This window comes from Spermophilus citellus (genome assembly GCF_964194105.1).
Source record: "Spermophilus citellus genome assembly, chromosome: 15".
Lineage (NCBI taxonomy): Eukaryota > Metazoa > Chordata > Mammalia > Rodentia > Sciuridae > Spermophilus > Spermophilus citellus.
In genome coordinates, this window is record NC_138195.1 from 58,303,074 (window position 1) to 58,327,647 (window position 24,574).

At 35.9% G+C, this 24,574-nt stretch overlaps 1 protein-coding gene across 1 annotated transcript in view; it reads right to left on the bottom strand.

Moving 5' to 3' along the window:
• The window catches only part of GRID1 (glutamate ionotropic receptor delta type subunit 1), a gene marked incomplete at its 3' end in the record, with an annotated part of 735,049 nt that overhangs the window by 202,553 nt on the left and 507,922 nt on the right, over window positions 1-24,574 (bottom strand). The gene's annotated exons all lie outside the window — the stretch shown is intronic.

Below are 24,574 nucleotides of genomic sequence, written 5' to 3' on the forward strand. Positions count from 1 at the left end.
TTTATATATATATATATATATATATATATATATCAAGATATATAGAGAGAGATAGAAAATTAACACTAAACTCAACAATAATAAATCAAAATAACTCCATTTTTAAAACAGACAAAAGAGCTAAAGGGACACATCACCAAAAAAAACAAAAAAAAAAAAAGATACACAGATGGCAAATAAGCATACACAATGATGTTCAGCAATGTTAATCATTAGTAAAAATGCAAATTAACACTACAATTAGGTACTACTATATATCTATTTAAATGGCTAATAACAATAATAATATACTTAGAAAACAATGCTGGAAAGGATGGGCAGCAACAAGAACATTAATTCATTGCTGGTTGAGATGCAAAACTGTGCAGCCAATTAGATGAAGGTTTTGGCAGTTTCTTATGAAAATAAATACACACTTACCACATGGCCCATCAATCCCACTTCAAAGTATTTATCCAAATGAATTACAACTTATTTTCACATAAAATATTTACACAAATGTTGATAGTCATTTAGTTTAGAATTGCCAAAAACTACAAATAACCAAAATGTCCTTCAAGAGTTGAAGGGATAAACATATTGGTACACCCATAGAATGGAATACTATTCATCAACAAAAGGAATTAACATTAAATCGCAGGATGGCACTGGTGAATATTACAAGGACTTTGCTGAAGGAAGGAGGACAGACTGTAAAGGCTAAATATCATATAACTCATTGGCAAAGTCAAAGCCATAGAGACAAAAGAAAAATTTACTACTGGTTGGTTACCAGGGCTTGGCCGTATAAGGAGAGCAAACATAAAGGGCCTACCCAGGACATTTTTGGAGGATGATAAAACTTCTAAGTGTTATCTATCATGTTGGTGGATACACAATGCTACGCATTTGTCAACCCCATAAAACTGCACAGCACAAAAAAGCAAACTTTACTGTAAAATTTGTTTTTTATTTTAAAGCCGAATGTCAGCAGATCCCAGGTTAGAAAGTGGACTGTGAAAACATGAATCTAACTGCATTACAAATGTAAGGCATAACCTCACTGAAGATGGTGAGGGAAAAGGGAGTTGACCTAAGTAGCTTTGGGCAATGGTGTTTTGCTTGGATACTGTGAAGCTAAATACCATAAGAACTGTGGCTAAGCACCGTTCTTTAGTTGGTAAATTTGTTCCTCACAAGCCTGACAATTAGTAATCCTGATACTACTTGTATTCAAAAATTGAACAAATTAATGAATAATTTGAAGATAATGGGAGCGAGGTTTCTTACAGTCAGAGAGTAAAGTAACAAAGCAAGGAGAGAAGGCTAGAATGATTCATTCGTGACTGAATTAAAAGTCCTGATTATTTACACAAGCATATGTGTGTGTGTGTGTGTGTGTGTGTGTGTGTGATATGCTTCCATCTCTCTGCATCTCTCTCATAACACACATACAGATGATGAAGAAAGGTAGATAAATACAGACACATGGATGAATAGTTACATGAATGTAGATATTGTGCTTACACGGGTTAATACACATGTGTATATTTCCTCACCCTGTCCACTGAAAGGTCTCAGAAGCATTGATATCCCAGTAACAACAAAGACGTCCAGTATACAGATTTTAATTTCTAAATATCATTTCCCAATAAAATAAACCAGAGTCTCATAAATTAGTGGCTAACTCCAGGTCAGAGGCAAAGAAAACCCAAGATGTACCCAGAACACCTTAAGCCCCTGAAAGTAAAGAAGTCCTCAAAAAGGAGGTAAGAGGGGACTTGAAACCATTCCCGGTAACCAATGCTGGAACGAATACAGAAATAGTATTTGCCTTTAACCCAAAGAATAACATGAGTATTCATGAGTCCATGCTGATATAATGCATGTTTGGACAAACAAATAAATGTGTGGAGAAGACACAAATCTTCCTTAACAGAATTCTAAGTAATAAGAAGAGGATTAAGAGAAATGTAAAACCACCACAAGAGCACAGCAAGAATAATTGCTACAGGCAGGAGCCACTGATAAATGCTAAAATTAGTGGGTTAAACCTTGAGGAGAAGTAGGATGCTAGCATAGTTTCAAAATATCTTTCCCCAGATATTTATTAATTATTGTGATGATTTTAACATATTCATAAAAATTTTTATATCCCACATGCCAAAGGAGAGAGCTTAGCTCTTCTCCCTTCAAGGCTGGTTCAGACTTAGTGACTTGCTTCTAATGAATAATGCATGAAAAAAATTATTTTACCTTGGAGAAATCTCATAGACACCACCTTTAACAAGTGACCGAGGTTGACCTTAATGATATGAAATGATACAAGGAAAAGGGCATTTCAACTGAGTGCTGTTCTTTCCCCAAATCCATAGCTCCCATATAATCATGAGAAAACTTCTGATAAGCTCAAGTGAGAGACTTTTTATAAAATACCGATTACCACTTCTCAAAGGTGTCAGGATCATAAAAACAAGGAAAGACTGAGAACTTGTCACGGATTGGAGGAAACTAAGGAGACACAACACAAAATTGCTATGTGGCTTCCTAAGAAAAGATCCTGAAAACAGACAGAGAACATTGTTAGGAAAATAGATGAAATAAGAATAAAATCCATAGTTTAGTTAATAATGTTCTATCAAATTAAATTTCTTAGTTTTCATATAGACCTAGTTGGTATGTAAGAGGCTACTGTTAGGGGAAACTGAGGTAAATGTGTACAAGAATTTATGGAGCTACTTTGCAACTCTTCTAAAAATATACAATTGTTTTACCTTTTATAACCACAATAAGTCACCACTATATGCCAATTGTAATGTCTAAAAACTTTTAAATTTGTTCATACCAAGTGTAGGCAAGAATGTAGAAAATCAAATTCTCATGCATTTCTGAGGGGAATTAAAAATGAAATAATCAGTTTGGAAAACAGCTCAAAAGTTTCTTTAAAAATTAAACATCAACCTGCCATATGACTGAGCCTCTTTGATACTTATCTAAAAGAAATATATATATATATCTGTCCAGACATTTTTATAATGCTTTTGCCAACTTTATTGAAAATAATCAAAATCTAGAAATAACCCAAATGTCTATCAACAGATGAATGGACAAATAAATTGTGGTCTTCTCATATAATGGAATTGGCAATAAAAAAAGGGACCTCATAAACACAACAGCATAGATGACTCTCAAAATCCTTATACTGGGAAAAAGATTAACAAATAACACATATCTCCTTATATGAAATTCAGGAAAACAAACCTATAACAGAAAGCAGATGAGTGGTTGACTGGGGATCATGTTAAAGACAAGTTTGAATTACAAAGAAGCACAGGAAAATTCGAGGATGATGCAAATAGTAGTTGCTTGATATATAATGAAAATTTATCACATTATATTTATATGTGTGTATGTATTTGTGTATATATGAGCAAAACTCATTGAGACTTATATTTTAAATATTTGCTATTTATTTTACTTTAACTAGCCCTCAGTTAAATTGCTCAAAGTTACTGAAGGAAACGTATGAAATGGGTGTTTTATATAATGTGCAAAAAATACTTAGATGAAACTATGAAGATCTGTGACAAAAACTGTTTAAAGATTTTTCATAAAATAATTTGAGTAGCGGCAACAGGAATCTAATTGAAGTATATATAAACAAACATGCAATTAGAAAATAGATTATGGGCAAAGACTAAAAACAAAGAGAAAGGAGAAAGATCATTAACATATGGGACATGATCAAAAACTCTTGTCTATGTGCAATTAAAGTTCAGAGAGAAGGCAAAAAAAAAAGCCATATAAGATTTGATAAAGCAGAGGATCTGTCCCAAACTGATAATACATTTGAATTCAAAGTATGAAGTTATTCTGTGAATCACAAGCTTGAGACATGAAAACTACATCTAGATATTGTAAGACCACTGAAAAATAGAGCCAGAGATTGGAGGAAGCGTCACTTTACATTAGAAAGAAACATGATGACTGACAGTACCACAGTTATGGGAACAAAATAACATGAAATGATACCTTTAACGTGCAGAGAGAAAAATATCTACTAACTTATAATTCCATACCAGAGAAAATAACCTTCACCAGTGAGTGCAGAATAAAGATATTTTCAGAAAATTAAAGACTGGGAGAATTCATTGGTCACCAGTCAATCTGCACTGAAAAAAAAAAAAAAAACTACTGAGCGAAGTTCTTCAGGTAGAAAATGATCCTAGAGAAAAATAACTGGAAAGGAATAAGAACATTTGGAAAGTTAAATATCTGGATCAACATAATTAAATAGAAATTGAATAATGATTATTACAAATAATAGCAGTCTCTTATGGAGTTTAAAATATATTCACAATTAAACCATATAACAGCAATAAGGCTAAAGAGATTAATGTTGAATATATGAAAAAATACTTTGATAAAACTATGAACTTCAACACCCATAACAATTATAAACATGCAAATTAAAACTATACTAAGATTTCATCTCACTCCAGATAGAATGACAGTTATCAAAAACACAAGTAACAATAAATGTTGGCAAGGATGTGGGGGAGAGTCTACACTCATACATTGTTGGTAGGTCTGCAAATTGGTGCAACTACACTGGAAAGCAGCATGGAGATTCCTCAGAAAACTAAGAAAGGAACCACCATTTGACCCAGTTATTCCACTCCTCAGTATGTATCCAAAGGAGTTAAAATCAGCATATTACAATGACACAGACACATCAATGTTTATAGTAGCACAATTCACAATAGCTAAACTATGGAACCAAATTATATGCCCGTCAACAAATGGATGGATAAAGAAAATATGGTGTATATATACAATGGAGTATTACTCAGACATTAAAAAGAATAACTATGGCATTTGCCAGTAAATGAATAGATCTGGAGACTGTCATGCTGACTGAAATAAGTCAATTTCCAAAAATCAAAGGCTGAATGTTTTGGCTTTATATGGAAGCTATCTCACAGTGAGGGGGTGGGGGAAAATAAAAGCTCAATAGATTAAACAAAAGGGAATGAAGGGAAGGGAGAGGAGAAAAGGAAAGATAGTAGGATGAATCTGACATAATTTTCATATATATAATATATATATATATATATAAATATATACACACACACACACGCACACACACACACACACACACACGCACACTACAGTTAATCTCGCATCCACAAGAATGGGGTCCTAGTTATAATAAGATAAATTCCACATTTGCATAATTATATCAAAATGAATTCTACTGTCATGTATAACTAAAAAGAACCAATTTTAAAAAGTAGGTGATTGGTAGGTGTTATGGTTTAGACATGGGGTGTCCCTCCAAATCTTATGTGTAAGACAATGCAAGGAAGTTCACAGTTGAAATCGTTGGGTTAGGAGAGACTTAAACAATCAGCACATTGATCCACCGATAGGGATTAACTGAACGTAACCATAGGAAGGTAGGGTGTGGCTGGAAGGAGATGGTTACTGTGAGTGTGCCTTCAGGGTTTATATTTTGTTCCTGGTGAATGGAGCTTTCTCTCTGCTTCCAAACGGCCATGTCCATAGCAACTTTCTTCTGCCATGCCCTTCTAACAGGTTGTTCTGCCTTACCTTGGATCCAGAGTCATGGAGTTGGCTGGCCATGGACTGAAGCCTTGAAACCATGAACCAATTGCCCCATTTAATTGTTCTTGTCCAGCATTTTGGTCACAGTGGCCAAAACTGACTAAAACTGTAGGTTATGGAGGAATTTGAGTCACAAGTCAGAGAACTGTTTCTACCTCATTGCTTCTAACCAGGGGTTAGTTTAACAGGCCATGACAAAGAAAGAATCCATCTACAGACTGAATGAATGATATATCAAAATTGCAAAATGATATTTTGGATATATGTCAATACTTAAGTGACTGTTAACCTTTCCTGGAGTCTAAAATATTGATAGATTAATAGTTGTATTCAGACACATATGTGCTAACTCAATTGAAACATAAACCTCAGATACTGTTATATAGATGACTGTAATATAGATCTCTAAAAGAGATAGTTGTTATAATGGATAATCCTAATTGATACTCAGCCACTTCATAGTCAAGAATAGAGGTGAAAAATCCTGAGTTTCTCAAATTGCTTGAATATGGAAACTGTAAATTAAAAATATTCATCACACACACACAAAAGAGGTTGATCCTGGAGAGTTCTAGCATTAGGAGGAGTTTAAAAAGTTACATCAGATCATAATGAATCTGAATGTATATTTTAATCTTTGGGGTATCCATTAAGAGAAAATCCATGAACATCTGCATGAATAACAGAAAAATATAGCCAGAGAAAGAACTAATTTTAAAGAATAATTAATTAAAAAATGACAAGAGAAAAAATGACACAACAACAATTTGAAAAACATAATCCAAAAGGGAAATAGAATTTCAAGAAAAAGTAATGAAAAACTGGACAGAAAAAATGTGTGTGAAAGAGAGTACTGGTTGAATATTGATTATATTACCTTTTTACATGGGGGATATTTTCCAAGACTCCAGTGGATACCTGAAACCACACTTAACACCAACCTCTGTATATACCATGGTTTTCTTTCCTCCTATATACATATATACCCATGAAAAAATGTCAGCCTTTCACTTAGATGAATCACTTTAGGGCTTCTCTTTGGCATATCAATAGCCAGTATCATTAGTCTTGCACTTTAGGACCCTTATTAAATAAATTCAGAGTTAATAGAACACAAACATGGCAATACTAATAACTTGACAATCAATCAGATAACCAGACAGCTATAAAATGACCAAGAGGCAGGTGACGTATATAGCATAGGCAAACTGAAGAAAAGGAAGATGCACAGCCAAAGCATGATGATGGAGAGGGTCAAAACAAGAGATGAGATTTCATTATACTACTCAGAATGACACACAATTTAAAATGTCTGAATTGTTTATTTCTGAAGTTTTCTATGTAATATTTTCAGACTGGGAGTGTAGTTGGCCATGGGAAACTGACTCAGACAACAGGACTACTGTAGTAGTAAGTTTCAGGGCTTTAAATAAATGCAGATTTAGCAGTTTGAAAGAGAAACTAAAAAAAGTAATTTTAATAAATTAAGTTAGAAAAGATAGGAAAAAAGAATGCAAAACATGAAACAGAAGACATTTGGGAAACTAACCATAAACCCAAATAGATCAGCCACTATACTAAATGTAAACAGAAAAAAAGAAGTCTATAATTGTCAGACTAATTTTAGAAAGTCAACAACCATATGCTCCTTAAATGACACATACTTTCAATATGGAAAAAAATAGTTACAAATAGAAGGGAAAATGACAAACCATGCAAATGTTACCCATAATAAGTCAAATATGCCAGCTATGATAATATCAGACAAAATTCATTTTTAAGCAAGAAGCATTTCTAGATATAATTAAAACATTTCATAATGAAAAGAGGTCACACGCACACACACAAATTCTAAATCTGCATGTCTCTAATAACATATTTTCAAAACATATTTAAAATTAAGTTAAAATACAAAGAGAAGTAGCCAAACACACAATGACAAAAGAAAACAATAAGACAAAATACACCATATTTTCAAGGGCACATGGACTATTTACCCAGATAATAAGATCGAGGTCATAGAGCCACAATAACTTTCAAGGAGCCAAAATCATTCACAGGGTCTATAACCCATATCATTTGGATATAGGTTAAACAACATTAACACAAGGATGAATAGGAAATTTTCTGCTTGGAAAATAAACAATATGCTTTTCAATAAATAGTCAAAATAAATCAAATAATGTTTACTTTGGATAACACTGAAAGTAAAATATGTCAAAATATGTGAGGTATAGCTAAAACAGAATTGAGAGGAAATTCATACATAGCTTTAATAATAATATATATCCAGAAAAAAGAAAAAGTAAATCATAGTAAAATAAACTAGAAAATAAGAACAAAGATTAATTTTAAAAAAATAAACACAATAAATAATATAGCCAAAATTTGTTATTTGAAAAGAATAAAGAGACAAAATGCAAACAACAAAACTAAATGATTAAAAAGGACAATATATTTCATGTCATGATTTTGGACAATTTAGATAAAGTGGAATGATTTCTTGAAAATCACAGCTAAACAAAACTGACTCAAATAATGTAATATTTATACACACACACTAACATCTTCTGAGCTTATTATGTGGATGCTTTACTAGTAAAGCAAACTCTGTGTGTGTGTGTGTGTGTGTGTGTGTGAGAGAGAGAGAGAGAGAGAGAGAGAGAGAGAGAGAGAGAGAGATTAAATATGAATCTGCTTTGTAGTGAATTCTTTCAAACATTTAGGGAAGACATAGCCCAAATTTAACACAAGCTATTAGGTGGGGGGAGGGGGGAGAAGCACTTTCTATGCCCTTTTAAGAGACCTAACCCTCAACAATTTTGATGTTAAAACCTATCAAGGACATTACCAAATAAGAAAACTACAAACCTCACTAAGAACATTAAAAAAAATTATTAACAAAATATTAGTACATCAAATGGGATGATATACAGCAAGGATACGAAATTATGACTAATCGTAATGTGAGCAATGAAAAATGATCTAACTTTCAAAAACCCATCAATGTGAGAGTTTCTGAAGAAGAGAGTGTAGACTCACTTCCTCATGTCCCTCCTGCTGAGGGAAATCATAAAACCTGGAAATAATACAAAGGCCACCAAAGGAGAAATTTTAAAGACAAATAGAGGAAAATAAACCCATCACTGATGAAAAAATAGTAATGGTAGATTTTATGGCCCCCAACCAACAGGAAGAAAGAAGCTCAGGCCTACAATTATCTAACTCCCAATCTAGCAACAAAAGATGGCTCATGTGGTCTTATTCTTCCCTGTGCCAGCTCAGCCCAGCAACTTTAGCAAGGGTGCTTAACTGGAAGCCCCACTTAATACTAATGGTCTGGTTGAGGAAGCACTTTCCACACCAGCTAAGACTCCCTCCAACTATCAAAAGGCAACTGAGCAACACTGACAAGGGACTCTATTGCTATAGGCACAGAGTCCAGGAACCATTTTTGTCACTGAGGGCCCTAGGACCCCATATCTGCCCAAATGCCCCTGAGCAACTAGACAGGAACAACAAGAAAGAGGTAGTGGTAGGCCCATGAAACCTCTTCCTCCCCGAAGCCTGAGTTTCTTTCTCCACTGAGATTCACCAAGTGCAGTTGATGAGGGCGATCCTGACACAACCAGGCTGTAACCAGTTAAGCACTCTCCATTCCCTACAGGCAGGGACGTTGGGTCACAAAAGTCCAACCTAGGACTTAATTTATCTTTACAGACCAGAGACTCTCTTTCTTCATCTGCAGATTCTAGTTTTCCCAACCTGGGGAAAACCATTTTCCTTCCTCAGGAAGCGTGAAAAAGGAAAAGAGGTATCCCAAACAGCACCTGATAAACCAAGTAGACCAAAATAGCACCATAAAATGGCAGTAACTCTTAAAATTCAGTAGCCATTGAAGGCACACAGACAAAAGTAAGGCATACTTGTTGCTAAAACCAACAAATATCTCCCTACTACAATAAATTATTTAAACAGAACACAGTCTCCTAAGACAGTTACTACAATGTTCAGGATAAAAAATGAAAATCATGCCTCATACCAAAAACCAAAAAAAAAAATGACAACTTAAATGAGAAAAGGTAGTCAATTGAAGCTAAGATCAAGATGAATTGGATGTTTTAATTATCTGATAAGGATTTTAAATGAGACTTTATAAAAATGCTTCAGCAAACAATTACAAATTGCTTGAAACAAGTGAGAAAGTAGAAAATCTTAGTAAGGAACAAAACTACATGGAGATTATGGAACTGAACAAATACAATAATAAAAGTCTTAGAAAACTCTTCTTCAATATAATCAATTATGGAGTTTATACAACAGAGGATAGAATTCATAAGATGGAGAAGAGATCAGTAAATAAAACTTAGCCAATGTAAATAACAGAGAGATAACCAACTGAAAGAGAAATGAACAGAGCTTCAAGGACCCATGGAACAATAACAAATGCTTCAATATCCAATAGTCATTCCACTGGAATACCAGAAAGAGAAGAAAGTGTGAGGCTCAAAGGCTATTCAGAAAAATAAGAGCTAGAAATTTATTAATGGAAACATAAAAAAACTAGGGATGTAGCTCAGTATAGAGTGCCTGGGATGAATCCCTAGTATCAGTCCATGTGTGTGCGTGTGTGTGTGTAAGTGAAATTTATTAAATTTAATGAAGGTTATAAACCTATAGATTCAAGAAGATAGGAACCACAAACAGGATAAATCCAAAGAAATTGACATTAATATATCATGATAAGATCTCTGACATATTTAAATTTAAAATATATACCATATACCTAGGTACAGTGATATATGCCTATAATCCAAGAAACTCAAGAGGCTGAGGCAGGAGGATCTCAAGTTCAAGCCAACCTCAGTAACTTACTGAGACCCTCAGCAACTTAGCAAGATACTGTCTCAAATTTTTATAAACATATAAAAGACTGGGGTTGTAGCTCAGTGGTAGAGCACCCTGGGTTCAATCCCCAATACCTGTTTGTGTGTGTGTGTGTGTGTGTGTGTGTGTGTGTACTGGAACCAATTCTCAGATACCAAGACATTAAATACACACACATACACACACATTTTTTTAAAATTTAGTATCTTGGAATCTGAGGAGGACTGGTTCCAGTCTCTTCTGCAAATACCAAAATCCACAGATGCTAAAGTCCCTTCTATAAAATGGTGTAGTATTTACCTACTTACACCCATTTTCCCATATACTTTAAACCATCTCTAAATCACTCACAATACCTAATACACTGCACATGTATGTAAACAGATATTATTCTATATTGTTTAATGAATAAGAAAAAAAGTTTGTACACATTTGGTACAGATGCAATTTTAAAAAAATATTTTGATCAATAGTTGGTCAAATTCATAGATGCAATTCAGAGGGCTGACATTTTTATCTTGAAAGCACCAGCAAGAAACTACCCAGAGGAACACCAATTTAAGTGACAGATTCCTAATCAGAAACTGGAGATAAGTAGAAAATGACACAATACTTTTAAAGAGCTCAAAGAAAAGAACTCTTTAACCACAAATTCTATGTCTAGCAATGTTAACAGTCACACTACAGGGATACTGCCACATCAATGTTCATAGCAGCACAATTCACAATTGCTAGACTGTGGAATCAACCCAGATGCCCTTCAATAGATGAATGGATAAAAAAAATGTGGCATTTATACACCATGGAGTATTACGCAGCACTAAAAAATGACAAAATCACGGAATTTGCAGGGAAATGGATGGCACTAGAGCAGATTATGCTTAGTGAACCTAGCCAATCCCTAAAAAACAAATACCAAATGTCTTCTTTGATATAATGAGAGCAACTAAGAACAGAACAGGGAGGAAGAGCAGGAAGAAAAGATTAACATTAAACAGAGACATGAGGCGGGAGGGAAAGGGAGAAAAAAAGGGAAATCACATGGAAATGGAGGGAGACCCTCATTGTTATACAAAATTACATATAAGAGGTTATGAGGGGAATGGGATAACAAACATGGAGGGAAATGAATTACAGTAGATGGGGTAGAGAGAGAAGATGGGAGGGGAGGGGAGGGGGGATAGTAGGGGATAGGAAAGGTAGCAGAATACAACAGTCACTAATATGGCAGTATGTAAAAATGTGATGTGTAACCGATGTGATTCTGCAATCTGTATTTGGGGTAAAAATGGGAGTTCATAACCCACTTGATTCTAATGTATGAAATATGATTTGTCAAGAGCTTTGTAATGTTGTGAACATCCAATAAAAAAATTCTATAAAAAAACAGTTTAGAATAAAAGGGAAATAAAGCCATTCTCAGATGAAGGAAAACTAAAAGAATTTGTGACTAGTGGTCCAATCTTTCAAGATTGGCTACAGAAAGTTTATGAAGCGGAAAGGAAAGGGTAACAGAAGGTTCTTGGAGCATCGGAAGGTAAGAAAGAACAACAGAAAGAGCGGAAAAATTAACATATATTATCCTTCTCCTTGTAAGTTTCATACATTCGATGGTTAAAACAGAAATTATAACCCTACCTAATATGCAAAGCAATAATGTCTAAAAGCAGGAAAAACAAAGAAAACTAAATAGAAGTGAGATTTCCAATCCATTCCAAGTGGTAAAATGTTGATACTAATATACATTATACACGTATGTATATTGTAATTCCCAGGGAAATCATTAAGAAGATCATACAAAAATAAATACTAAAAAATAAAAATAAATCAAGGTTGAATCCTTAAAATATGCAAGTAACCCATAAGAAAGCAGGATGAAATAAATGAAAACAAACAATACAATTATGATTTAGCACTTACTTAAGATAAGCAAAAATAATTACTTCAAATTTTAATGATGTAAATATACCTATTGAGAATGCAGAAATTGGCAGAGTGGATTTTTTAAAAGACTAACTCATACACTGCTTACAAGAAACTCACTTCCAAGGCAATGACCAAGGTGACTTAAGTCAAAGAATACAAGATACATCATGAAAACATTTTGTTTTTAAAAAGTAGGAGTGACTATATTAATATCAGATAAATAAAATCACCAGATATTCAAAAGAGGACATTACACAATGTTAAGAGAAACAATTCACAAGGAAGAAAAAATGATACTACTTGTATGCATCAAAAAAAAATAGATCCTCAACCTCAAAATGAATAAAGCAAATATTGATAAAACTACGAAAAGGACAAATGCATAAGTATTGTTGGGAACTTTAACAACCTCATCCCAGCTTCTGAAAGAAGAAATAGCCTCAATAAGGGTATTGAATCTCTGAACAACACAATCAATAGTAACTAACTGATAAATAGAGAACACTCCACCCAATGTCAGAAGAAAACAATTATTTTTTTCTCCCCACTAAACACACATCAAGATAAAATATATTCCGGACCATAAAACACTGAACAAATTTAAAAGAACTAATATTGTACAGAGTCTGTTCTCTCATCACAATGGAAGATGACTAGAATTCAATAATACAAAGAGGAGATGAAAATCTCTAAAATGTGGAAATTAACAACACACTTTAAATAATCTATAGATCACTTAGGCAGTCTCAAAGGAATTTTTAGAAATACTTAAAACTGAATAAATGTTCAATACAATATATTTAAATATGAGGAATATGGCTAAAAAAATATTCTACTAGGAAAAATGAATCAGAAAAAATTAGAGCAAAATAAACCCAAAGCAAGTAAGAATTTAAATTAATGAAGAAAAAAATTATTATTCAAATTTAAAATAGGAAAAACAATAGAGAATGAGTAAAACAAAAAGCTGATTCTTTTAAAACATCAGTGAAATTGATAAAATTCTAGCTTTCTTACAAAAATAATACCGAGAAGAGACAAATCATGTCAGGAAAGACTCAGAGTATAGTCACTTAAAAAAGTAGGAAACAATACAAACAACTTTATGCTCACACACTTGACAAGTTTAAAGAAATGGATCATTTCCTTGAAGCCAACAAACAACCAAAATTCAATCATGCCAAAAATACTAACCAGAATAGTCCCATAACCTTCAAAGAAATTGGATTCGTAATTTGAACTCTTCTACAAAAGAAATCTCCGGGCCCTAATGCTTTCACTGGAGAATTCTATCAAATATTTAAAGAATTCAAAACCATTCATACAATATCTTCTGCAAAATGGGAGATAAAGGAATGATTTTCAATATATTTTATGAGATAAGAATTGTTACCCCTGATGCAAAATCCACACAAATACAATACAAAAAAGGAAAACTATAGCTTGATATCTTTTGACTTATAATGGAAAAGTTCTAGTACTGTATTGGCAAATATGATCCAATAATATATTAAATGCTGCAGTAATCAAGATAATATGGTATTGGTCAGGAGATAGGAACATTGATCAATGGAACAGACTATAGAACCCAGAAATAAACCCACACAAACATTCCCAAATAATTTATGACAAAGGACTGAAAACAAAATAATGGTGAATCAATTCAACATCTCTAGGCAATAGGCACGGGAGAACTTCAACACAAACTTTACAAATTAAATAATAATTAATTCATAATAGATCCTGAACTTCCATGTAAAATGTGAATATATAAAACTTGGAAAAAATAAGAGAAAAACTTTTATTAGAATGTAGGGACAAAGAATTCTTAGGCTTTTAATGCTGAGTAATATTCCATTGTGTATAAATGCCACATTTTTTGAATCCATTCATCTGTTGAAGGGCATCTGGTTTGGTTCCACAGTCTAGCTATTGTGAATTGTGCTATTATAATAAGTTAATACATTGGCATAATAGAAACAAATATACAAAACCAATTAAATGACTATATATGTACAATAAAAAAGTAGAAAAATCAATTTGAAGATTTACTACATATAATATACTGGTAAGTATCACTATCTAGGAATAAATCAAACAGAATTTATTATTCAAAGCTCTACAATGAAAGTTACAAAACTTTCCTGAGAGAAATTAAGGAAGCTGTAAATAAACTGTGGTATACCATTTTCATGAATTAGATTACACAATATTGCTAAGATATAAATGTATCTAAATTGGTCTAGAGTCAATGCAACCTCCGTCAAAATCCAAGATATTTTTAGCAGAAAATGAACATCTAGAGGGGAGTGATGGGAGGGAGGGAGTGTAGGGATAGGAAAGACAGTGAAATGAGATGGGCAGTATTACACTATATACATGTATGATCACACTAGGGGTGTGACTCTGCACCATTTAGATGAATGAGAAGTTGTGCTCCATTTGTGTACAATGTGTCAAAATGCATTCTACTGTCATGTATAACTAATTAGAACAAATTAAAAATTTTAAAAAGAAAAATAATTTTAAAATTTATACAAATATAAATGTAAAATTTATATATAAATTTTGTATATTCATAATGCAAAGAGCCACAGATAGGCAAGTCAATCTTGAAAGATAAGCACATAGTTTTCCTATGTTTTCCCATAGACTGGTTCTCCCCCGTGTGGCCCTGATTGATGTGAAGTGCCTCCTCCTCTTGGGAACTGTGGAGCAAGCTATGTTTATGATGGCATTTGTCTCCTGATTTGTTGGCTTCACAATACCTGAATAATAATAAAACCTTCATTTTAAAACACAGTAAGAATGAATGATCTAACGTTACATGTGACAGCAATAATTATTTGAGTTACAAAAGAGTACAGAGTATCTAATACCTTTAATATCCACTTAAGAACAAAAAAAATTAATTAAGGGTGGTAGACAGCAAAAGTGGTTCCATTGGTGAGTGTAGTGACCAGAAAAGGTGCAAGTAACCTCAATGATGCAAGTAATGTCCTTTTTTTCATCTACCTGTCGATTGCAAGGGTGTGTTCACTATTTGAAAATCTATTGTGATTCATTTAAAACATGGGCATTTTTCTATATGTGTTACACTAAAGGTTACATTAAAAAACCTAGGATTTAGTCACAACTCTATGCAGAATAAAATATATAGCATCCCAAACCAGAAAAGATAAAAATAAATGATCTATTCTCTCATATAACAATTTTTAAAAGTGACAATAAAACAAGTACTACTCAAGAAGCCAGGAAAGAACACAAATCAATTAATTAAAATAACAACATACAATAAAAATTATTAAACAAATTTGATTTAGAATTTTGGGAGACAAAAATCTTTAAAAAAAATCTCACCAGGAAATAAAGGGAGACAACACAAATACACAATAATAAAAATAAAAGGGAAACATTTCAACAAATTTTTTAAAGTTATTTGCAAATACTATAGCTTCAAGCCTTTAAGTAATAAATTTGGCAAGATTTTCAGTGAAATGTATTGTACCAAATGACATGAAATGTGAAAAATCAGGAGAAAACATTTCTAAGATATCAAAGCAACTGATCCAAAACCAACAATTAGACAATTTCATTACAGTCAAATTTATCCCAACTTTCAAGTGTTCTGTCCATAGAAATATAAAAGATGGGTGAGCCATTGTCCACATCATGAAGGAACACCAGCCTTACACAAGCTGAACACAAACATCTGAGAAACTACCTCAATGTTACCTACATATCTGGGTGGAAAATCACAAATGCAATTGAGAAAAGCCAATTGATATAGTCTAGGAATAGAAGCCAGGGCCAACTCCTAGGAACGTGTTCTTCACTCATAAATAGGAGGCACACAGAAAAGAACTATCATCTTCCACATACTGCCATCTTCCTGGTATGAAAAGTAGAACTTTCACATCTGCCCAGCAACTCTAAGGAAACTTTTTTAAAATTAATTAATTAATTTGTTCTAATTTGTTATACATGGCAGCAGAATGCATTTCAGTTCATAGTACATAAATGGAGCCCAGTTTTTCATTTCTCTGGTTGTACACAAAGTAGAGTCACATCATTCATGTCTTCATACATATACTTAGGGTAATAGTGTCTATCTCATTCCACCATCTTTTCTGCCCCCTGCCCCTTCTCCTCCACTCCTTCCCCTTTGCCCTATCCAAAGTTCCTCCATTCCTCCCATGCCCTCCATCTCCATTACGGATCAGCATCCATTTATCAGAGAAAACATTTAGCCTTTGTTTTTGGGGGACTGACTTACTTCACTTAGCATGATATTCTCCAACACCATCCATTTACCAGAAAATGCCATAATTTTATTCTCTTTTAATGCTGAGTAATATTCCATTGTGTATATATACCACAGATTTTTTTTATCCATTCATCTATTGAAGGACATCTAGGTTGGTTCCACAATTTAACTATTGTGAATTGTGCTGCTATAAATATTGACATGGCTGCATCACTGTAGTATGCTATTTTTAAGTCCCATAGATATAAATCAAATACTAGGCCTTAACTATACTACAGAGCAATAGTCTCAAAAAACAGCATGGTATTGGCACCAAAATAGACTTGTATACCAAAGGTACAGAATAGAGCAAACATAGACAAATTCATATCTCATACTAAACAAAGGTGCCAAAAACATATTGGAAAAAAGATAGCCCTTTCAACAAATGGTGCTGGGAAAACTGGAAATCCATATATAGCCAAATGAAATTAAACCTCTATCTCTCACCATGCACAAAACTCAACTCAAAATAGATGAAGGATCTAAGAATTAGACAAGAGACCCTGTGCCTGACTGAAGGAAAAGTAGACCCAAATCTTCATCATGTTGGATTGGGTCCCTGTTTCCTTAACAAGACCCATAAAGCACAAGAAATAAAATCAAGAATCAATAAATGGGATGGTTTCAAACTAAAAAGCTTCTTCTCAGCAAAGGAAAAATCAGTGAGGTGAATAGAGAGCCTACAGAATGGGAGCAATTTTTACCACACACACGTGTCGGATAGAGCATTAATCTCTGGGATATAGAAAGAACTAAAAAAACTTAACACTTAAACAAATAACCCAAGCTGGAGGTGTGGCTCAGTGATGGAGCACTTGCCTAACATGTGTAAGGCCCTGGGTTCGATCCTCAGCATCACATAAAAATAAATAAAGGTATTGTGTCTAACTACAACTAAAAAATAAATATTTTTTTAAAAAAAAATAACCCAGTCAATAAATGGGCTAAGGAACTGAACAGACACTTCTCAGAAGAAGATATATGATAGATCAATAAATATATGAAAAAAATGTTTGTCATTGCTAGCAATTAGAGAAATACAAATCAAAACTACCCCAAGATTTCATCTCACTCCAATCAGAATGGCAGCTATCATGAATACAAACAACAGTAAGTGTTGGCAAGGATGTGTGGAGAAAGGTATACTCTTCCATTGCCGGTGGGGCGCAAATTGGTGCAATCAATCTGGAAAGCATTATGGAGATTCCTTAGAAAACTTGGAATGGAATCACCATTTGACCCAGATATCCCACTCCTCAGTTTATACTCAAAGGATTTAAAAACAGCACTCTAAGGAAAATTAATATTATGCCTTGAGAATGGCCAAATACGAACATGAAAGGACCCAGATCTTTGATCTGAGCACTGAACCTTTGATGTGCCAAGCTTAAAGCTGCCCTAGCTTCAGGCTTCTTCTAATGTGAGACCCTCCATATTGTTTGATCTACTTGGTTTGTGTTTTGTTACCTGCAGACAGGCACATTTCAATGATACACATAAATGAATTAAACTTAAGCTGGAAGGGAAAAACAGAGAAAGACTAAGAATTCTTTAAAAAAATCAATGTGGAGATATTCACAATTTAATATAGCATAGGATAAAAAGTGTCATTCAAGTCAACAGGGAAAGGAATGTTTAAGGTATAAAAGGTGTTATAGGAGCCATTTCATAAAAAAATGTAAAAGCTAGGCCATCACATCACAGTTTATCCCAAATCCATCCCAGGTAGATGGCAGGTCTTGTTGAAAGAAAATCCAATCTTAAAAATAACTTGAAGAAAGTGTGGGTAAATAGTATCTACTCTGTAAATTGGGTATGACTTTCTAAAAATTACAAACACGGAAAAATATTGCAAATGAAAAAACTCTTAAGTATTTAACCACATATTTAAAATTTTAAATGTCTCTTTGTGAAGATATTTTCTTCACAAAGGCAAACAGTTTAATGGGACAAAATATTTGACACAAGTAACTGTCAATTCCCTTCTGAAAGAGAGGTTTTATGAGTTGACAAGAGAAATTCTACCCCCGATATAAAGGTGCAACAGACTTGAGATAAAATTTTATGAATGGTAAAATACAAATTATCAATGGTTATATTTTAAATGTACAATCTCACAAGAATGCAAATTTAGCAACATTATTCAAATATCAATCAGTTTTTGAGCATAGGATGTAGCACAGACTTCCATATGCTATGTGTGGATGTAAAATTCTTAAGCTTTTCTATAATCAATCTAAAAATATGTATCACATACATCAAAAGAATTATTACCCTTGGTTTATTAAATCCACTTCTGTAAATAATGTAACAGAAAAATAAATATAGATGTAAATTAAAATTGTATGTGTTCTGGATGTTCATTATGGCACTATTCTATAATAATACGTTAAAAATGCATGAACATTCATCATATAGGAAGATTAAATAAATGAGAATTCCCTGTAAGTTGAGTAATGTGCTTCCATTAAAAAATCATAGTTGTAAAGAATAAAGAAACGAGTGAATACTCTCAATATAGCACTAAGTGGGAAAGTCGGGATATAAAATGTGCATACAATAAATAGCAATTTGATAAATACACATATCACTATCTCTATCTCCATGTACAGAAAGAGAGAAAAGAAAACATAAAGAAAATGCACTAGAAGTGCAAACAGTATTTATTTCTGGGTTTAGAGTTTATAGCTGACTTTTATATTCATTTCATTTATCTGTATTTTCTAAACATTCTACCCTAAATGAGCATGTATTGATGAAATGTTACTTAAAATGAAATACTTAATTGCATCTTTTCCTTATGCCTTTACTCAGATGAAGTAGCAGTGTTTGTTTTGGTTCTCAGCTCTGTCAGAAGCAGTTCTTGCACAAGGGTTCAGAACAGTTGACATTTTACTTGGGAAATACGCTGCAAGAATGTTAATCCATGAAGAGACTGAAGTTTATTTCTCTTCTGTGACTCACTCTGCACAGCCGGGAGTCTCTGTGACAGAGGTTTAGTAGAGACACAGCACAAAGCTCAGGCTGGGTCCTCCCAGGTCCATCTCCACCCAAAGCCCCTTCCTCATTACTGTGCACACTTCAAGGCTCCTGGCACCCACTGCTAGAGCCACCACGTAAAGGCAGCTTTTACTTTATCAAAAGAACTAGCTTGCCTCCTATGTCCTTTTTCTTTCTTTTTGTTTTTAATTTTTTTATTTGTTTTAATTAGTTATACGTGACAGTAGAATGCATTTATGAACTTTGATATATCATACATAGATGAGATATAATTTCTCATTTTTCTGAGTATACACGTTGCAGGATCCTATTGGTCATGTAGTCCCATATATACATACAGTATTGTATGTCCCTTTTCAGTGTGGCCTCACTACTTGGAATTTCTGAACTCTGAGAATGTGGGACAATTTGTAACACAGTGTAGCAGAAACAGGCAAGAATGTTAATGATGTCCAAGCAAGCCCATAGGCCAAGGGTCCTATGGTGTGGCAATCACTGCCTGATGATCAGTTATTACTCCATGAATCAGCAGCCAGGAGCCCCTCTGCCAGGAACATGACATCAGGTGGGGCATTGGATTCCTTAATAAGACTAGCTTTTATAAAGAATTAAACATGACAGAAAAAATAGAAGCATCTTAAACTAGGGAGGAAGAATGAAGCTTCCCTCATTTCTCTGGGTAACTTCTAGAACAGGGAGTTTGAGTCAGTGGCAAGCAATGGAACCTCAGGTGAGCAGGCTCCAGGTCATCCTGCAGGGGTAAGGAACTAGAACATGCTCAAAGGAGGCACTGGGACTGGGGTGACTGGAGTGGAAAGTGGGCTGGAGGGGGAGGGAGTCACAATACTTCATTGCCTCAAGTTCAGAAAGGTATTCTCTTTCTCTCCCTCTCCCTCTCTCTCTCAATCTGCCTTCCAGCACCAGCATAATCGTATGTTGTTGGTGCTACAGAATCAAGTCTCTGAAGTCTCTGGGCCTCAGTTTCCCAAATGGAGCTGTGTAAAAAAAAGAGATGCTGGGGACAGAGGCAAGTGTGAAGGGAGACTCGGGGCTCCCTGCCCCAAATCCCCACCTATTAAAATCACCATATGTGTGCTTCTACGACTGTTCAATATATTTGGGTTCCAGTAAAGATCCTGTTTGAACAGACTTCCTCATAGGGCTAAAGCAAAGCTTGAACACCACGGGACTAAATACTTCCTTGGTCTCTCATTACCATAATTCAATCCTCAGCTCTAGAAAGGAGCAGAAAACATCCACACACTCTCCTGTAGCACCAGGGTCTCCGTAATCTTGAGATGAAAGGCATAAAGCAAACCCACAGGCTCTCTGGATGCTCCCACCCATTTCCCCACCCTCCTTCCCAAGGAGACTCACTGCCCTTCACTGAGTCAGTGAATCAGGTAGATACCACCCAAGGGAAATAAGGTTTGAAGGGCCTGCGGGCAGTTGGCTATTTTCCCAGGGTTTTGCTGCACCAGGGACCCTGTGTTAGTGAAAGGAATTAAGCCCCCCATGCTGATGTCATTAGGATAGAGAAGGGCAGGCCCAATCTGCAATCAGGTCATGGAAAAATGTTTCCTCGGGGCTATAACTGGTTCACAGTCCATGCATGTTTATGGGGGGAAAAACAACTATTTTCCTTCCCTCATTGATCACACCAGTACCAAAACAGCCCTGAAAACAAACCTCACTAGAGGTGAAGCTCTCTAGATAATCCTCAGCCCTGGTCTTTATAAAGAGTGGCCATCTACTCCTAAGGCACACAAGGAAAGCTGGGTAGTGCCTGGGTGCACAGAGGTTACTGACCCCAGCTGCACCACTCAGGGCTGTACAAGAGGCCCTCTCATCTCTGGCCTCTGGTTTGGGAACATGGTGAGATTTGGATTTGCCATCCAGGACACTGTGAGAGAAGACCCATGCCTCTCTGCTCTAATAGGGTCTAGATATCTCAGAGAAGGAGCACTACCCTGATACCCCATGTCACAGGAGTATTCTCCCTGCCAAGTGCTGTGTGGGGTAATTCTACCAACCAACTCCTCTACCCCACAAGAAATTCACATCACCTGCACCTTCAATTTGAAAAAAATGTTCAGAGAAGGAAAGGGGCTGCAAAAACCCAGGAGACGCGGAGCCAGGAGTGACACAAGAGTCCCAGAATTGATGAGACAATGTATGAATAATGCCCCTTTGTACACAGTAGATATTAACAGTTCCTGCTGTGCCCCTCTTGTCCTTCACCAAACAGCTTCCCATATACCTGCACCTTGGGTAATTTTACTACAGGTGGCCTCCAACAGATCAGCCCCAGCTCATGTCATGCACTAAGGACATTTGCATACACAAGTTCATGGGAACTTCCTTTGGAAATTCCTGTCCTAGTAAAAAGAAACAAACCAAGTAGAAGTATGCGGAGTTCTGTTACAGTTCAGAGACCTGAAAAAACATGTCCCCAGTGGGATGAAGCACGGACCCCCACAAAACAGGTCAGCCCACTCCAGTGGGGACTGGTGCTGACTCCCAGCAAACACTGCCCCTGGTGGCAGACCCAGGCCAGACAGCTCCAAGTACAACACACAGACCATTAATATTTTGCCAGGAGTTACACAGCAAGCTGGCAACATAGACCTTTGATTTTGTCATCCAGTGCTCCCTCAACAAGAACGCGCTTCCTGGATGAGATAATTTAATTAGTATTTGTCCAGCACCCTGCAGCGAAAGGCGATCACCCACTTGTTCCTTTCTATGCAGGGGCTGAGTAATCCATGGTCTCTTGATACCACTTAATCTAAAATGTCTCTGTGACTCACCCTCCCTGATATTTCCCTCCAGGGTATTTAGTTCAAGAAAAATATCCACTTGCTCCCTTATTTAAACGGGCTCTTTTAGTTTCAATCTTCAGGAAACTACAGGGTATTTTGTTTGGTTTTGCCTGCGATAGTTGCCTCTTGATTTAAATATATATGATGTCTATCATGTTTGCAGAGAACCCCTGACCCTGCCCAGCACAACAGCATCCAGCTGCTGGTTGGTTTCCCTAGCAGCTCTGTATGGTGTGTGGTTGGAGAACTGCCACCTAGGGGGGGCTCCTCAAATAGCTGATCTTTGTATTGCTTTTGTGTGTCTCAGGAACCTTACTGTAACCTCAAGTCTGCCACGCACCCTTGATTATTTTCTCTCCTGTGAATTCCCTTTATTTTATTCCTTAAATCACCTTGACTTCCCAGCATCTTCTACCAGGGAACCAAAGCTCAGCCCTGCCTTCAAATACAGCCCTGTACCTGTGACTCCCTATCCCAATCCCTTCTCCTTGGTTTATCCCGAAATTCTTCAGATCTTGCTTTAATGCACCCTGGAACCAAATAACAAACGTCTGTTGTGATAAGTCCCATTCCTTACCTTCTAGATAACTTCTCCTTACCAGCGATAAGCTGCTAGGCAGACAGATAACAACTGGGATATGCAGTTATTAAGGGCAGATTTTAAAATGACAAAAAGATACATTTTAAAATAATGCCCACTTGAAAATCAGCTTCCTTTCCAACTCAATTACATCCAGGCTGCCTGCTCAGAAACTCCTTATACTGAGAGATTCTAGCTCCCATTGGCTTCAGACTTTTGAAGAGTGTTGCCTTGGCAACATGGAAGGCCTAGACACCTGAAAGAGGAAGTGGAGGACACAGTGCCTCCCTTTCCCTGAGGCACCTGGAGTGGTCTGCAGGATGCAGGGCGTGGACCTGCCTAAGAAGATGCAGGGATCCCCACACCCAACATTCTGCCCACTGTAGGGACCTTGGTGATAGAGCTGAGCTGAAAGAAGTGGGGTGGGTGGTAGCAAAGGAGCTAGCAGGAGGGCCTGATTGCCACTACCTCAGAGGAACCTTCAGGAAGGAAGGCAAGTACCCAAGTACTGTGGTTGATATGAATGGTCATGTTGGCAGGCGGCCACACTCTGTAGTAAAAGATCACACTGGAGGGACTGAATGTGCTCCCCTGCCCCAATTTCCTCTTATTGAGTGGGAATCCAAACACAAGCCAATTTTTCTTGTGGTCATGACTCAAAACAATGTTGACCATACATTCTCAGCCTCCAATCAAGCCTCACAGCTTTGGGCATCCCCAACAATCTTTATAGGCCAACCTCAACTTCTTTTAACATTGCGGGTCACACTCTGGCCCTATAAGGTGTCCCAGGGTAGCCATCAATTCCTTGGATTGCACCACAAACCAAGCTTCTAAAATGTCAGCAGCCACTGCATTACAAAATTATTGAACCACCTAGAATTTACATGACCTACCCAGAGATTGTCACATGACGGGCTGAAAGTCCTCCATTCTCCCCATCAGACAGGGATCCTAGGCCATTACACCTCTCCCTGGGCATCCAGTCATCTTACACATACTATCACTTCCCCCTTCTTGATTTCCAGCTCTTATCCCCTCCACAACCCCACACATGCCTCCTTCTACCATGGCCCTCCAGGAGTAAAACCAAAAAAGTCCTCCACCCAGATTCTCAGTGCCCCAATACCACTTAACATTTGCCTGCCTCTCCACTGCTCCTAGCCCATGTTGGAGGCTAGGCTGGAAGGCTATTTGCTGAAGGGCTATCCAATCCCTGCTTAGGACTCATTACCTGCAAGACTGTCCTTCATCTCCTGAGTACATCATTAGTGGAGACATCTTCCTCTGATATATACTGAAATGCATGTGTGCATTTGTGCTTATGTGTGATTACACAGACCTGTGCCTGAGTATATGTGATCATTGAACACTTTAACTTTTTCCCCAAAAGAATGAGTCCCTGTGGTCCCTGAGCACTCCCATCTTCAACTCTAACAAGCT